The 18,034-nt window shown below is 39.8% G+C and overlaps 1 protein-coding gene across 9 annotated transcripts in view; it reads left to right on the top strand.

The window, feature by feature from the left end:
- ATXN1 (ataxin 1) overlaps positions 1–18,034 on the top strand; it is a 421,786-nt gene that overhangs the window by 54,392 nt on the left and 349,360 nt on the right. For 2 of the 9 annotated variants that reach the window (XM_018038749.1, XM_018038748.1), the window contains exon 1: positions 12,376–12,832. The exons of the other annotated variants lie outside the window; for them this stretch is intronic. The gene's annotated coding sequence lies outside the window, so the exon portion shown is untranslated. Of the gene's footprint in view, positions 1–12,375; positions 12,833–18,034 lie in introns of those variants that run through there. 9 annotated transcript variants of the gene reach the window in all.

Raw genomic sequence — 18,034 nt, 5'->3', positions numbered from 1 at the left:
TGGAAACCACTGCTGTTGATGACAGATAGGCATGCAGTTTTTTGAGTTAACAAATGGGATTGGTTCTGGGGTCATGCTGCTCCAAATCTATTTAGCTGTGTGACTTGGACCAAGTTATTTAACCTCTACAAACCTTAGAGTCCTTATCTCTAATAGTAACATGATAACGTTTGCCTCTTTGTCATAAAGATGTATGAAAAGCATTAGCACAGTGCCAGTTTCATGAGATGTGCCCAGTAATGTCAGCTGTTTTCATTATTTCTGGTAGTCTGTGCAAATGTGTATTAGATCTGACCCAGGGTGGAGGACGAATTCCAAGCAGAGCATTGTAAGACCTTTTGTTACTCAAGTGAGTAACAGTGGGGCTGGCATGGGCAGAGGGCAGCGGTATAGAGAGTATGGGAGAGTAAACGTCCACCTCAGGTGATGACGTGGAAAATGAAAGAACCCAGCTTCCGTTCATGCCCAGAGCAATGGACGAGGTAGAGATTAGACTTCAGTGAACCTTGTTCCTGTGATTTCCTGGCAGTATATAGTGTGAATTATCTGGCAGGTTCCATAGCTCTTAGTTCCTAGAATTGATCTAGGTAAGAATTCACCTAGAATAAATTTTATTTATTAGTTTAATGAATTAATAAGCCCTTTTTGGAACATGTTAAAACTAGAATTAGAATATAAGTATCTTGCTTCATGATGATGTAGTATAACTCTGCAGTTCAGCCTATCCCTATCATAAAGCTTTCAAAGAAATGTATATAGGACAATAAGTGGCATAGTCCAAATTTTAAAAAATTGTTCTATTTGCATATTATTAATTATTGATGTCTGTACTTAGAAAAAAATCAAACAGGATAAATGTTAAGTGTTGTCTGAGAGATTTGTGTTTTCCAAAGTGAAAATATGCATTTTGGAAAAATATTTTTATTTTATATTTGAGAATAGTTGATGAGCAATGTTGCATTAGCTTCAGGTGTACCACAAAGTGATTCAGTTATATTAATGCATATACATCTTTCTATTCTTTTTAAAATTCTTTTCCCTGTTTAGGTTATTGCAGAATATTAAACAGACTTCTCTGTGCTATATAGTAGGTCCTTGTTGGTTTCTCGTTTATGTGTAGCAGTGTGTACGTGTCAACGTGTATTTTTAAAGTGCTAAAAAGGGAAACTTTAAACAGGACTGGATTGGAAAGGCTGAAGAGAATTCGCCTTCCCCATCTTTTTGAGAAGCTGTTTACAAATCCTAGTGGTAGTGGGTGCTCTCCCAAGTGTTTCATTTCAGTCAGATGGTGTTCTTCTAAATCTGGGGAAATGGGGACCAGCTCATAAAGGTGGGTGGAAGTGAGAAATGAGAGTAGCGGTAGTACATGCTAATGGGGCCAGTCAGAATTTGACTATTACATTTTATTGAATTATTTTTAATGTTAGAATCCAGGCTAAGACAAATGATTCCGTTACTTTACCATCCGTTCTCAATGTGCAAATTCTCACACTTGGGTGTTGGCACACATGTGTGGGTACACAGTGAAGGGGTGCTGGGCGGTTGCCAGGAGCAGCGACAACCCCAATCCAGGAATCAGGAAACGGGGGGTGGTGATCTTGTCTCAACTCTGTTACTTAGTTTTGTAATAGACTTAAATCATTAACCTCCCTGAGCCCAGCCTTTTCACCTGGGAATGAAGGATATCCATAACAGTTCTGACTACCTCACAGGCTTATTTTGGAAATCCATTTTGAACAGATTATAAAACCCCATACACATGAGAGTTGTTTTCAGTGCTGGCTTGGACCCTCTTTAGCACTGCGGTCGTGGGCAAGTGGCTCAAGCTCTGTAGACCTGGCCCCGCAAAACGAAGGCTACCGAGTCTTCATTTTTGTCTTGAGACAGTGGAGACGGAGGTTCAGAAACAGTGGGTCGGAGGAGCGTCAGTCACCTAGGGCAATAGGTCTCAAACTGAGACAGCATCAAAATTAACTGGAAAGGCGTGTGAAACTGCAGAATCCTGGGCCCTGGGATTTCTGATTTCCTCCGTTGGGACCTGAGAATATGCACTTGTAACAAAATTCCCTCATGATGTCGGTGCTGGGGTTCTAGGGACCATACTCTAGGGGTGAGGGTGGGTATTCAGGTGGTGGGAGAACTGAACGCATTATGAAAAAGCATCCAGTTGAATTTATTAATATCAATATATGTAATATATTAATCGAGTTTATTAATATATATGAACATGTCCAATTGAATTTATTAATATTACTATGATATATTAGTATATAAGATGATAAATAATATCCAACACCCATGTAATATATATATATAATTTATTTAATAATATTCAATGTCCCCTCCTTCCCCCATCCACACACACCAAAATCGCCTGAACCAGACGGTTTCTGAGACTCCTGGCATCTCCTGAATATTTGGTTCTCTCTAGATACCTCAGCCAGTAGAAACAAGAAGGGACTTTGGGATTAAGCAATTCTCCCACAAGTAGCCTAAATAACATTGACAGATCGTTACTCTTCGGCATCCACTCCAACACAGAGATGCTTTTTCACACATGCATGTGCACCAGAGGCCAGTGATGTCTTTTTTGCTCTGTTCTCCTTTTTTAAAAATTCAGTGAGTCAGCTAATTTTGTAGGAATGTCTCAAAACTATTCCTGTAAAGCCAGCATTGGTAAATTGAAATAGAGGAAGCAGCGCTGATGAACGCAATCTTACTGAAATTTGATCTTGTAGAGGTCGCCCTAGATTCAGAGAGTTTGGACTGGAACCCTCCTACTCCTCGCTTGTAGCTCCGTGGTGTGGTAAAGTTCATTTTGCTCACATGGTGTCTACTTTTTCAGCCAGGGTTAATTCTTTTGCTGGAGGGGATGAGTAAGAGAGAGAGTTGGCATTAATTGCTTCATCAACTGCTTGTGTTAGTCATCTCCTGCTCGTCTTATTAATTCAACTGGAAGGAGGGGAAATGTTATCTCTGGTTCCAAGGCCAGCTTCAGTTAACTAGGATACTCCCTCAGAGGGACTTGTGGTCATGGTTTCATTCACTTATTAAAGGAATGAATAGATTGTGAATCTCATTATCCTAGCATGTCTATATGTAAATATATTAACGGCCACATGTGACCTTGTGATGTTTATCATTGATCAAATGCCATAGGTGGGCATGTGTTAACCCTGGATTATATTGATGGTGGTTGGTTTTCAAAAAAGAAAAGAGAGGTTTTAGGTTCATGTATTTAGGTTCATGCCTTCCCCGAATTCCTCTGTTTCCCACTTGATTAGCTGAGGTGTGGAGGGAAGAAGAGGACAGTTTCCAAATAAAATTGCCTTCAGTTCTTTTCAGAGTGTAACGCAGTAGCTGTATTATTTTAAAACACAGTTGTATGTCTGTAATTTTCTGCTCCTTACGTTCAGCTCATTCGCGTCTTCCTGTTTGGCTTGTACCTTCCCCTTCTGACTCAGTCTTCTCGATTTCTCTTCTCACTCGACCAGACCACTGTTCTTCCTCTGCCTTTGGCTTTTTCTTACTTGGCCTCCCTTGCACGGCTTTTTTTTTTTTTTTCAGTGAAGCGCGTCCCTGTTCACTTTTTCCTTACGAAGAGCATAGGTCATCCCCAGGCAGGTGCTCCAGATGGAAAGTACATCTTTATCTTAACTTAATAAATTCATTTGTGTTCAGGAAGAGTTTACATACAGTAAAATGCACACAGCTTAAATGTGTAGTTCAGTGAGTTTTGATAACTGGATATGTCTGTGGAGCCAGCACCTTATTCAAGATCCAGGTCATGTCCATCATCCCAAAGAGAGTCTTTATTTCTCCTGTCTGTTAATCTCCACCCCCCACCCCCCACCCATAATCAACCACTGCTCTGATTTCTTTCACTATAGATGAGTTTGGTCTATTCTTGAACTTCATACAAGTGAGATCATTCAGTAGGTACTTGTTTGGTATCTGCCTCCTTTTGTTTAACATATCATTTTAGAGATTCACCCACGCTGTTGCATGTATTAGTGAAAGAAAGGTGTTTTTGACTAGTAGTCCACTGTGTGTGTGTATACCACAGTTTATTCATTCTCTTGTTTATGGACCTTTGGGTTGTTTCTCTGTTTTGACTATTACGAAGACAGCAGCTGTAAATACTCTTTTGCAAGTGTTTTTGTGGACATATATTTTCATTTCTCTTTGGAGTGGAATTGCTGGGACACAGGTTAGATGTGTAAGTTTATAAGAACCTGACTGTTTGCTAAAGTGGTTGCAGCATTTTGTGTTCCCTCCCCAAGTATATGAAAGTTCCAGTCATTCCACATCCTCACCAGCATCTGGTCCCCACCCCCCACCATTCTTTTTAATTTTAGCTATTCTAGTGGTTAAATGAAGTAGTATCACATGGTTTTAATTGCATTTCCTGATGACTCATGATATTGAGCATCTTTTTATGTGCTTTTCAGCCATTTGTGTATCTTCTTTTTTTGTAGTGTCTGTTTAAAATTCCTTGTCAGTTTTTAAAATTGGGTTGGTTGCCTTTTTTGATGTATTTAGTTCTTTATATATTCTGAATATAAGTTTTTTTTTTTGGTCAAGTGTATGTATTACAACATTTCCCCCCAGTGTTTTGCTTATCTTTCTTTTTTAAACTGTGTTCTTAGGTAAGCAGTTTTTAATTCTAATGGAGTCTCAATTTACCATTTTTTTAAGATAAATGTTTTTTCTCATGTCTTCATGGAGCTTTTGCTTACCTTCTGGTTACTTAAATGTTCTCCTAAATTTTCTTCCAGAAGCTTTTTGGGTTAGTCTTAATATTTAAAGTTCGAACCCCTCTCAAATTAGTTTTAATGTATGGTGTGAGGTAGGGGTCAGGGTTCCATTTTTTTCAAACATTTATTGAAATGTATCAAATGATTGAGGAGATTTTCTTTCCTCATCAAACTACCTTAGTGTCTTTGTCAAATATCAGTTGAGAATATCTGTTGTTTCAAGACTGTTTTGTTAGATTGACATGCATGCTTAGGTCAATACTGGACTAAAACAGCTTCATGGTAAGTCAGGTGTCGTGTATTCTCTAATTTTATTCTTCTTTTTCAAGATGGTTTTTGGTGGTCCAGCTCTTTTAGAGCTCCGTACACATTTTATAATTGACTTTAATTTTTTAAAAAGCCTTTGAGAAGTTTGTTTGGATTGCATTGAATTATAAGGGATCAATTTAAGGAAAATAAGTGTATTAACAATATTGAGACTTCCAAGTCAAAAACATAGTATATCTCTGTCTTTTTGTTTATTAATTTGTTTCAACGATGGCTCCCTATTTTTGGTGCAAAGACATTGCCTGTCTTTTGTAAAACGTAACTGCATTTTGCTTTTTTTTTTATACTGTGATACATTTAATTTTTTAGAATTTCATTTTCAAATTATTTGATGTTATATAAGGAAATACAGTTGATTTTTACTTTATTGACCTTATATTTGTGGACTGCTAACTTCATTTATGAGTGAGGATATATAATCACACCTTGTCTTTCACCTTACAGGTAAAGAATTTGCTCTTTTACTATGAAGTATGATGTTAACTATAACTTTTTCATAGTTGTCCTTTATCAGACTGAGGAAGCACCTTCTATTTCTAGCTTTATTAGGGATGTTTGTTTTTATCAGCAATGGATTTTGAATTTTGTACAGTTCTCTGTCTGCATCTAATAAGATATCGTATTGTTTTTCTCCTCTATCTGGTAAATTACATTGATTGATCTTAGACTTTGAATCAACCTTGAGTTCCTGGGATAAGAACAACTTATTACACGCAATTCTTTTTACCTATTACTGAATTTTTTGCTGATATTTTATTGTTTTTACAAATATGCCCATTAATAATTGTCCTTAATTATTTCCCCCGTGTGTAGTATTTGCTAGCTTTTAGTATTAGTGTTATGCTGCTCTAATAAAATGTGTGCTGAGTGTTCCTGTTTTCACTATTTTCTGAAAGCACTTCTGTAAAATTTTATTTCTTTTAAAAATAATTGGTGAAATTTGATAGTTGAAAACACTTGGGCCTGGAGTTTTCTTTGTGCAAAGGTTCTAAAAGTATTTAATTTAATTAAAAAATATTATACAGCAAAATATCCTTTTTTGGTTACAGTTCTGAGTTTTAAATGTGTAGCGTTGCATAACTGTCACTGTAATCAGGTTTCAAAGCAGTTATATCACTGTGTGCTGAGGATTTTGATAAGGAATTCAATGTTTCTTAACTGATAGTAGCCTATTTTTTTTAGCTGAGTTTTTGCATATTTTGGTTATGTTGAGGTAAATTTTGTATCCATTTTTCAAAAAATTGTTCATTTTCTGTAAGTTGCCAAAATTATTGGCATAAAGTTATTTGTAACATTTAATATTTGTAGGATTTGTAGCAACACTGCTTTTCCATTATTAATATTATTTTGTTTCTCGTCTTTGTAATTAGTCTTGTTGGGAATTGAAGAATGAACTGTTGCCGATTTTCTGTCTCACTGATTTCTGCTCTTAGGTTTACTATTTCTTTCTTACTCCTTATTTTTGGCATAATTTTCTCTCCTTTTTGTAGATCGTTTGATTTGAAATTTTTATTCTTTTCTTTTCCTAGGTCTACAGGTACATACATTTCTAGAATTATTTCTTTCTAATGAATGCTCTTTAGTTTTTATGACATTGTTCTAGAACTCTGGTAATTCTCCTTGTCTACAAGCCTGCGATATGGGTATGGCCTTAATAGCTGTAGCCTATTCAGGCTTCAGCCAAGGACTTAGGGTGAATTCTCATGTTTCAGCTGCACTGCACAGATTTTGATATATAATACTTTAATTGTTGCTTAAGTCAGTATTTGGTTATTTCTATTTTATTTCCTCCCCAAGTTAATAGTTTAGTATTTTAATTCCCAGAAATATTTTTAGCTTTCCTTTTTTCTTTTTCTTTTTAAATTTATTTATTTTTTAATTGAAGGATAATTGCTATACAGAATTTTTTCCTTTTTTCTTGATTGCTAAATACATTTTTGATTTACTTGATTTTTGCCATAATTTTGCCTTAAAATTTTGATATCATTTTATTAGATGCATGTATGTTCATGATCATAAAATCTTCTTTATTGAGTATTCCTTTTGCAGGTATATAATATCCCTCATGGTCATTTTTAACGCTTTATAACTTACATTCCATTTGTCTGATATTAAAAGTACTATCCTAGATTTTGTTTTTAGTTTTGTTCACATTTTCTTTTTTATAATTCCTTATTTTCAATGTTGGTTTATACTTTCACTTTAAAGTTGTTCATTTCCCGCCCCCCGCTACTTATTGTATGTAGTTTAAATGTAATGTTGTCTCTGTTAGTTACTGACTTTACACCCAATTTCACTTATTTAAATTATTTTTATTAAGACATTTTAGCCTTGCTACTAATGTTTTCTACTTGCCCTTTCCTTTTGCTTCTTCTTTTTTTTTTTTTTTTTAAGCTGCTTTCCTTCCTTTCTTTGGATAGACTGAATTTTCTTTTGCTGGTTTTGAAGGAATATATTTTATTTTATTCTTATCATGTTTAGCCTTATGTTTCTATAAACTTAGTTTTCTCTAAGGCTTATCAATAACTTCTCTGTTCCCCAAATCACTCCACACTTCATAACCATTAGACCTTTCCTGCCTCAGTCTGAGATTTTCCCCCTCCTGAGACTTTACTACCTTCTTTCCTCCAAGAGTTCCCGGAATACTCTAACATTAGCTAACGGGCATAACTCTAAGATGATTCAACTTCTAGTCCATGCAACTTCCCCATCTTGTTGGGAACCAGAAGTGACTGGTACTTTAAGAAAGTTTGTTCTTCTGCAGAGTGGACTGTTGAATTGATGGGGGTGATTCTGGAGACAGAGACACTACCTAGGGGTCCCACTGTAACAGTCATGGAGAGTTTTAGAGGTTTCTAGTGACGACAATGGCTGTCGAAGTTGCTGTGTTGTGTAACAATCAGTAGATCTTCTCATATGTGAGAGAAAGAGGAGGTGATGATGCTGAGCATGAATGGCCAATATATTAAATTTCTAGTTAATTTTTTTTAGCCCTATCCCCTTCTTGAATTCCAGTTACATGGTTTCTTATCAGGGTTAAATGAGGCAAAATGTAAAAGACACAACATGTATCCTGATATGGAAATAATTAGAAAAAAATTAAATAATTAATAAAGTGCCCACTTCCACATTTCTGTCTCAGATGACTGTATGAATGGGCATATGGAAGCTCAGGTGACTTAGAAGGAACAAGAGTTTTGCTTTTTAGTTTGAGTTGTTGCTTTTTTTTTTTTCTTCCTTGCAGAAGGCAGGGGGAAATGTATTTATTTTTATTTATTTCTTGTTGTTTTAAGTTTGGGTCATCAGTAGGACATCTAGATAGCAGATAATTGGTTATATAATTCTATATAGAGAGAGCTGATGGGAGAGAAGGATTTGAGAGTAGTTTGTAAAGACCCTATAGGGGGTCTTCCAGGAGAAGGTGATAGGGTCCGAAAGAATAGAGATCCCTGTTATTAAATTGTATTACTTTAAAAAATTTATTATTATTATTATTATTTGGCCACACCATGTGCCATGTAAGATCTTAGTTCTCAGACCAAGGATTGAACCCATGCCCCCTGCATCAGAAGCACAGAATATTAACCACTGGACCATCAGAGAAATTCAAGAGTAGAGGTCCTTGAAAACAAACATGGATAGGATGGATTTGGAGGATGGAAGATGTGTCAGAGAAAGTAGAGGACTGGATTCTTAACCCGGTTCTGACACTGACTGGTTTGCTTAACCTTTTGAAATGCGCCAGATCCTTTCAGGGGCTTCTCTTTCTTTTGAACCCCCCCTTTTTTTTCTTTCCTTCCCCTCCCCTCCCCTCCATTCTTCATTAATTCAAATATTTTTCTTGAATCTTCATTATATGTCAAATTTTGCTGTAGGTCCTGAGCTTAAAGCACCAGATAAGATGTGGGCTTTGACCCCTGTGCTGAGAGCAGGCAACGGATTCAGCCGTTACTCTCTGTTAAGCATTGTGGTACCTGTGTGTTACAAAACCACAGAGAGGGGGCATCTAAATTAAAATGAAGGGACTTCCCTGGTGGCCCAGTGGCTAAGACTTCATGCTCCCAATGCAGGGGGCCTGGGTTTGGTACGTGGTAAGGGAACTGGATCCCACATGCGGCATGCTGCAGCTTAAGACCTGGTGTAGCCAAATGAATAATAAAAATAAATATTTAAAAGTAGGTAAATAAAACACAATAGTTCTCTGTAAGTTTATTAAGAAAAATAAATCGGATCAAAGGAAGGAAAAGGGGAGTGTGAGAAGGCTTTCAGGACACGTGTCCTTCAAACTAAGCTTCTCAGAACGAGAGGTAGTTTAGACAAGCGTATGCAAAGTGATTTAGGCAGCATGTGCAAAAAGGAGCAAAACAGTGCAGAATGGTATACAGATGGGCTGAAAAAGCAATTGAAGGCAGGCTGGCCTGACCGCCTTGGAGAGGTTCAAAGTCTAGGGCAGGAGGGGCCTGGTAGGCCAAACCCAGAATTTTGTGTTTTATCTAGGATGAAATGCAGACTCACCGAAAAACTTGAAACAGGGATGTGAAAAATCAGATGTGTGTTTTAGAAATCCCAATATTCTTGTACTGGGCATTTGCTGTGATAAGGGACCAGGTAGTGAGCTGGGAGCCCAGAGGAGAAACAGTTCTAGAAACAGGTGACAGAGGAATGCTTACTCAACAGCCATGAAGCACCTGCTTCATGCTCATCCCCGGCCTGTGTGCTGGGGATCCCACCTGGCCCCACGGAGACAGGTCCCTTGTTCTCAGAGAGCTTGGAGTGATGGTGGAAGGAGTGGGTAGATTGGAGAGGTGGAGATGAGATAGCACCCAGAGGACTTGGTGACTCATCAGACGTTGGAGGTGAGTGAGAGGGAGGAGTTTGTGGTTTGGATTACTCGGTGCATGATGATCCATTCACTATGGTGGGGGAGCCAGCAGAGCCCAGCAGAGCCTCCAGGCAGATGTGTCCAGCACGTAAACAGGTCCGGACCTCTGGAGGGACCTCTGCAACTTGTGTGCGTCCTCAGTTGCAAAGTTGTGTCTGACTCTTTTGCAACCCCATTGACCGTAGCCCACCAGACTCCTCTGTCTGTTGGGTTCTCCAGGCAAAAATACTGGAGTGGGTTGCCATTTCCTCCTCCAGGGCATCTTCCCCTGGCCAGAGATCGAACCTGTGTTTCTTGTGTCTCTTGCATTGGCAGGCGGATAATTTACCACCGAGCCACCTGGGAAGCTTACTAAATGAAAGAAGCGAACTAGGTGTCTAACATACTTGATTTTGTTCAGTTCCATGATTCAGTTTCAGTCTCTATTATGGTTGCTTCCCTGAGAAGCAGACTTCTTTACATATCTCCCATAACTTAGTGTGCAGCTGGGCAAAGCAGATTTAATTGTTTTAGGTACATCTGGGGTCCAGTATCATTAATTTCATTACTCACCCTTCGTCCCTTCACCTTTCCAGCCCAGGAGTGAGCTCACTACTTGATTTTGGCTTGTTATGTAGGTTGCTGTGGGCAGTGGGCATATTCATGAGTGCTCCAGCTTGTCGGGGTTTTAGGGTGATCTGGCCCTATTTATGTATTTTACAGATAAAGAGATGAGGCCTGGGGAGGTTTTGGGACTTTCAGAGTATGAGCAGGGCTGAGATTAGATCTCCCAGTTCACTGGTCTCTCTGCCACTGCCTTCACCACCCTCCCTCTCACTTATTTAATTCACACTGGAGTGCTTACAGATCCAGGCAGAAATGTTCTTAGGTATATATTTGTGCAGAAGTTTGGAAATGACTAAGCCTGTGTATGTAACTTTGAGACTCTGTGTAAAGCCTGTCAAGAAGCATTGGGTTATTCCAGCTCTGATGCAGAGAGACGTGTCCTTGGGTCTCACAGTTAGATGCAGGCAGCTCCCTGAGTGCGCCCCTGCTTCAGGGTGCCCTCCAAAGGCTCCCTGGAAGGCGTCGTTTGACCCCAGGTAGAGAATCACGTTGCACTGCCACTTCAAAGAAAAAAAAGAGTGCAGAAACTACCGAACTGAGTGTGGGAAGCCCTTCTTGTTGGTACGAGTTTCAAGTGCTAGAGAAGGGATGTGTCGAAAGGACATTTACTTTCATCAGCTCAGAGCATCTGTTTTTTATTCTTTAAAAAGAAGCAGCACCTCAAATTATGGCAGTCCCTAGGCAAGTAAGCACTTGAGATTTTGATCTGTACAGATTCTTCGACGGAGCGCCTCTCAGGAGCTTTTAGTAGTGATTTGCAGTGTTTGTCTAGTTCTGTAGAATGACAGCCCGTCTTTGTGGGGAAGGGGAGAGAGAGGCAGAGACGGCTAAGGAACCACTCTGTGAAACAGCAAATAAGCCATTTCTCTCAGATGCGGGTAGAAGTGGAAACTGGGCTTAGCAGGCCCTGGAGACCAAATTAAAGGAGATAGGAAATGGAAACTCAACTCCGTGTTTTTTATTTTCAGCTCGGTGCCCACCTTCAAAACATTCACTCATTGTGGGCTTCATCACAATTTTCCCCCCTCTTTGATGCAGATTTCTATTTTCTTATTGTGGTAAAACGTATAGAGCATAAAACTTGCCTCGTGCAGTTGCACATTCTTCATGCACAATTCAGTGACATCGGGAGCATCACAGTGCTGTATATTACCCCCATCCTGTCGTTGTGATTATTATTTTAGGCCCAGGTTTCCTAAATGAAGCAAATTGACAGTTAGGGTGGTGTCACCCTTAACCCCAGGGCACAGCGTAACCACTGTTAAGAGTCAGTCTCCTGTCTCTTTTTCTCCTTATTCATACAGTTTTGTTCAAGCCTAGTTGCAATATTGTTCATACTCTTCATAAAGAGAATTTTAGAATTGTTAGGGAATTTAAAGATGCTTCATTCCATTTCCTCCATTGTTTAGATTAAAAAAAATGAGTGACCGAAAGTGACAATGGCTTGCATAGCTGGACAGTAGCCGAACTGGGTCTCCCTCTGTCCTGGGCTGCTCTGTCTTTAGTTTCAAAATTATTATAAAAAATTCATCTGCGGTTTATTTTTAGGGTCATCTTCCTTCTCTCTCTCTCTCTCTCTCTCTGTGGTTTCTATGTCTGGATTTTTTTTTTTTTTTTAAGTGGCGTCTTTAAACAGGAATTTGTTTTAAACAAGAAAATCACAACATTCATGCCATTCCCAGGGCTTATCACCCATAACTGAGACTGTGAATTCTCTCCCTTCTTGTCTCCGTCCAGATATTCTAAATCCAGGATGTTACTTTCTTTTTTTTTTTTTTTAAACCCCCCTTTGTTTTGCTGAGTGTGGTGAAATCACAGTTTAAAGGTGATTGTCATTTTCCCAAGATGAGTTTTGGTTTTTTTTTAAGCCAGTTTCTTTTCCTTCTTAAGATCTGTTTTCCACTTTGAATTAGGTGGAAACTCAGGGAAACGGAGCCCTGCAGCTAAAAACCGACCATCTGTTGACCACTTTACCCCCTCAGGGCCGACCTGCCTATATGATCCCTTTCAAAATCCTTTCCAGCTTCTAAATTCCTATCAGCAAGGAGTGAGGGCCTGGTCCTGCCCACGCTGGAGGTCTGTGGGAGGTGGTTAGGAAGCCGGAGGAGAGAGAGAGAAGCCGGGGTATATTGTTTGGGTCGGCCATGGCAACCGCAGCAGGAAAAAGGAACAGGACTAGTTTTGTGCTGCTCTGTAGATGGCCAGGATTCAGCACTTATCTCTGGACTTTCTGCTCGGCACCAGACAACCTGATCTCCTGGTAAGCTCAGACTTGGCTCTCTTCTCCTGCCCGTCTTTGATCACATCCTCAGGCAGGAATGGACGTGGGGAGGGAGTCCAGAACACAGTGAGACGTGTACGCAGCAGAAACACAGTGACCACAGAGGCAGAACGGGGAGTGTTTTCTCATCCGTACCCCAGATACAGAGAGAAGTCCCTCCCCAGACCCTTGGTTGAGCGCCTTCAAAGAGCGTGTGTGCAAGTGACCAGCTAGACCGGCAGGGAGGGCGCAGCCAGGGGGGAAGTGAGGGAAGACCCCAGCCTGCTACAGTCAGGGGAGCTGAAAGGCGGGACCTGCCTGCCACCTGCGGTTCACGAAAATGGGATTGCAAAGGAGAGTGGGAATCCAGAGTAAGCCCCCCTCCCTGAATAATAGCTTGTTTTGCCTTGAGTCAGAATGGCTTTTCTTTTCATTCAGCAGCTCATTTTTGGTGTCATTCAGTGTATTTTAAGCTGTGTGTTTCATCCAAATCAGATGAAGAATTTTTTTTTTTCAACCCTGTACCGTGTTGCTTTCTCCTGGGCAATGTAACGTATACATGTCTTTTTATTGCCGATGAGCAACATCTAGGTGGTCAAGTCCTGAAGTTTGAATGTTGTTTCTGCTAAGGGGCACCGGTGATTCTTATTCAAAATCAGGCAAGTCTGACATTTCATTTGGGGAAGTCTAAGGAAGTTGGTGAGGGCTTCTGTTAATAAAAACAAGTGCCTCTTTTTCTCCTTATCACCTCTCAGTATCTGCTTGGCTGGCTCGCAGTGTGGTCTGGCTGTAGTTCTCCCTGGAAGTCACATTGTGCTGTTAGAGCTCTCTTTTGCTATGACCCACAAACAGTTTTCAGACTTCACTCTAAGGAGCCAAAGGTAAAAACCACGAATAAACAGGGCAACAACATCTCTGCTTTTCTGACTTCAGCCCTCCTTGAAAACCACTTGGAATCTGCCTCTGAATTCAGAGATGTGTTCGTTTTTCCTTCTGCTTTCCTATCCTCACCTACTGTGTTCCACTCCCCTTTTAATTTTATTCTTTTCATAGTCACTGACAGGGAAATAGTTACTCAGTTTGTCAAAGGCTGGGTGGTGAGGTCACAGATTCTGAGATTAACCTGTAATTTGTAACAGTTTCAGACAGTTGACAGCAAGATTTTGCTTGCTTATTTCTGAGCTGTTTGCCACAGTCTTTTTGATGCACTTTAATAGTGAGTAATCGAGGTGTTCCTTTCTGTTGGGGAGGTGCTGTACACAGCAGATCAGCAAACACAGGAGCACTTCAACAGGCTCGTCATTTCTTGTCCAGTGGTGAACCAAACATTGCATAAAACAAAAATGGGGTTTTTTTCTGGAAGATCAAATATTAATAATTTCTGGATAGATGTGGTATTGCATGGGTTACATTTTGAAAAATTCTTTTCTGGATGTGTTTTCTTGACCTATTTGAGCTTTGCTGCCTTTTAAAAATTTTAGCTTCATTGAAAAGGCAGGCCGTGTTAAACACTATATTGTACTTTACTGAATTGGAAGGACAGTCATAGAAATCAGAATCTTAGAGCTGAAAGAGCTTTAATCTGTCCTCATGTTCTAATTTCACAGATGAGAAATCTGAGGCATAGAGAAGTTAAATGACCAACCCCACAACACACAGCTTGTGTGTATTCAGACTGGGACTGAAAAAAACCATCTCTCCAGAGACACCTGGATGTGGGTTTTTTTCTTCATTGGACGTAGCTTTTTAGCTTCAGTTAGGAATTTTTTTTCATTATTGAGATTATTTTTTAAAATAGATCGGCCTTGAAAATTTATTATTTTTGCTTACTTGAAATATGTTATCATATAACATGGAAAATGTATACACAAATGCTGCAGAGATTTTAACGGTGCCACAGCCATTAGGTGTTTTAATCCTCTCTGGAAAAAAGTTGATTTGTTTAAGAAAAGCCCAGTGTTGTGTTAAGCATAGACTTGAAACAATAAAACATCACCTCCTAGGTACTGGGAATGAGAGTGGGAGGGGTAGGGAGTGGCTGGTCCTGTGGGCAGCTCAAACACGTTTTTGTTCTAGCCTCTCACATGTTAACACAATAATTTATCAGAGAAGTCCTTCTTCAGCGGGACTCACTAATGATAGAGTGATGTGTTGAGACTTGAAGGTTCTAGGCACTGCTCAAAGAAATAATGAACACAGTCAATCTGCAGTGCAAGTGAAAAGTTAATCACTGAGAAGTGGAACTGGTTGCCACTTTTGTTTGTTGGTTGGGTTTTTTTCTCTTTTATCATTGTTTAAATTTTTTTTAAATTGGGGAATAGTTGATATACAATATTATATAATTTTCAGATGTACAACACAGTGATTCACAAGTTTTAAAAGTTACACTCCAAGAGGTTGTAGTCCACCCCCCCCCGCCCCCCCCCCCCCCCTGCTTGTTACCCCTGTGGCATTATCTCTGCTGTGACCTTGGGACAGATGGTTGGGGTGGGCAAGTACAAGCTCCTGGTGCTCGGAGCAGTCAGGAAGCATCGCGTGAGATGTGTGTGCAGCAGGGCCCCACAGACTCAGGAAGGGACCTCGTTCTGTACCTTGGGCAAGGCTTCCCAGGGCCTGGGAGGTCTCTTCCTAGTGGTTGAAGCCATTTGTTGATGAGAACAGCACACACTGACTCTCAGGACTTGATTATTTATTTGTACTATGTGTACTTGGGTGTTGTGAAGAGACATGCTGTTTACTCCCCGTGTGGCTTTGTTAGAAGTGGGTTAAAAATTTGGAAGGAAGAAGTCTTTGGTCCCCTTGGGAAGGCATAGGTTGGTCATTTCTCTACAGAGAGCAGCACCCGGTGAGTAAATTAAAAACACCTGAAGCTAATGAAACTCTGATGGGCTTCCACTGTGGCTCAGTGGTGAAGAACCCGCCGGCCGATGCAGGAGATGCGGGTTCGATCTCTGGCTCAGGAAGATCCCCTGGAGAAGGACATGGCGACCCACTCTGGTATTATTGCCTGAAGAATCCCATGGACAGAGGAGCCTGGTGGGCTACAGTCCATGGGGTCACAGGAGAATTGGACATGATTGAATGACTGGGCAAGCAAACACACGGATGCGTTAGGGGAACACTAGCCTAGGCCTTGAGGCCAAGGTCCTAACAGAAAGTGAGGTGCAGATGAAAACAGGTCAGTTCTGTGCTCATTCCTTTCCTAACTGAAAAACCTAGAGCAAAGGATGGAATGTTTGGGAGCCTCAGGTTTCTTCACCTGTAAAACGGGGATGATAATTCCTGCCTCGCTGGTGCCTTCTGAGGATGCAGTCTGCTGACATCTGTGAATCCCTATGCAGTACCTATACGCTCAGTGGTGGACCTCTGTAAATATAGGGTTTTTTCCACTCTATAGCTCGCTGCCTTGGTTCATCCACTGTGAAAAGAATATGCTTCACTAGATGATCATTGAGCACTATTTTGGCTCTTAAAAAAAAAAAAAAAACAACCAATGAATTATCCTCTTGATAACAACCAAAAAAAAAAAAAAATATTGGAGATTTAGCCCAGTGGGAGTTTTGTCTCTTTTATGAGAGATTTGGGGAGTGAGGGGCAACTGTAGGGAAAAATAATTATAGGAAACAAAGAATAAGAATTTTAAGCTAATAAGGGCCTACTGTGTAGCAGAGCACACTCTAAACAATACTCTGTACTGGCCTATATGGGAAAAGAATCTAAAAAAGAGTGAGGATATGTATGTGTATAACAGATTCACTTTGCTGTATACCTGAAACTAACACGACATTGTAATCAACTATACCCCAACAAAAATAAACAAAAAATAATTTTAAAAAAGGAAAATAAATTAGGCTAGCTTTCCACAGATTACCACCACCATCTCCCCTCCCAAAAAATTTAAGTGCAAAGAAGCGGCTAATAAAATCTCTAAAATACTTTTAGTACAGAGAAAGAATGGAAAAAGTGTTGTTAGAGAGATGAATAAACAACTGTATTCTAAATAGTATCTCACGAATTTTTTTGAGATGGATTTGAAGGTAATTGAAGGCTTGAGAAGAGTCTTCAAGGAGTCCAAGGGTGAAAAAGTTCATAGATATTTAAAGAAGTAGAGTTTGTAACAATTTGATGGATGGTAATGATGGATTTACTTCTTCTTAGAATTATTTTGTCCTTAACACTTAATAATACAGTCTTCCTTTGATATCGATGGGGGATTGGTTCCAGGGTTCCTCAAAGGTACCAAAATCTGAGGATGCTCAAATCCTATCAACCTGCTGTTGGTTGAACCCAAGGATGCAGAACCCATGGATAGGGAGGCCTGAGTATACCTTCGCTAATAATATGTTAAGGAATTTTCCTGATTTGTAATCTAAAACAAAATTATCTGATGTATATGCTGCAATGGAAATCTACTTAAAATAAAATGCATCAATAGGAATGCTAGTTTCACGAACTCCCATTCCTCACCTCGCTGAGGCATTTCCGCTTTAAAATGGTGACGTTGGCACTCTATAAGCCCAGGGCAGTGTCCTCCAAGAGTAAATAAGCCATACCAGAATTTCCCTAAAACTCTTATTGATGGAAGTATCATATCCACAATGCAAGGATGTTTAAGAGATGAGCTGGCAAAGTATTACACTAACAGCATCCCTAGTTTTTTTTTTTTCCTCTCTTGGCTTTTAGAATCAAAACCATCTTTTTCTTGAAAATGAGAAGGGGAGCGAACTCTGGGTTCACCTAAACCTAAGGGCTTTTATGACAGCTGGACTTCTGAGCAGTATAGATTTGCAAGTAAATTTCTTTCCTTCAAATGTTCCTCTCCACAAGAGAAGGAAACCCATTACTTTAGTTTCTTAATGATTATTCACTTTTGTTCTTACTTCAGATTTCCCTAGTAAAGATTTAAATATTTAATTTTGTGTACTCCTGGAATTAACTGCTTTCAGATATAGTATATTGACTCGGAATATAAATACATCAAGTGCTGACTTTGTTAGATGAGAAAAAAAAAACCTTCAATGTTTTCAGGGAGAAATCAGTGCAAAATGCTGTATGCTGCTGCTGCTGCTGCTGCTAAGTCACTTCAGTCGTGTCTGACTCTCTGCGACCCCATAGACGGCAGTCCACCAGGCTCCCCCGTCCCTGGGATTCTCCAGGCAAGAACACTGGAGTGGGTTGCCATTTCCTTCTCCAATGCAGGAA

This window comes from Capra hircus, chromosome 23, assembly GCF_001704415.2.
Source record: "Capra hircus breed San Clemente chromosome 23, ASM170441v1, whole genome shotgun sequence".
NCBI classification, from domain to species: domain Eukaryota; kingdom Metazoa; phylum Chordata; class Mammalia; order Artiodactyla; family Bovidae; genus Capra; species Capra hircus.
The sequence above is the reverse complement of the archived record's forward strand: the minus strand, read 5'-3'. Positions and strand labels throughout refer to the sequence as shown.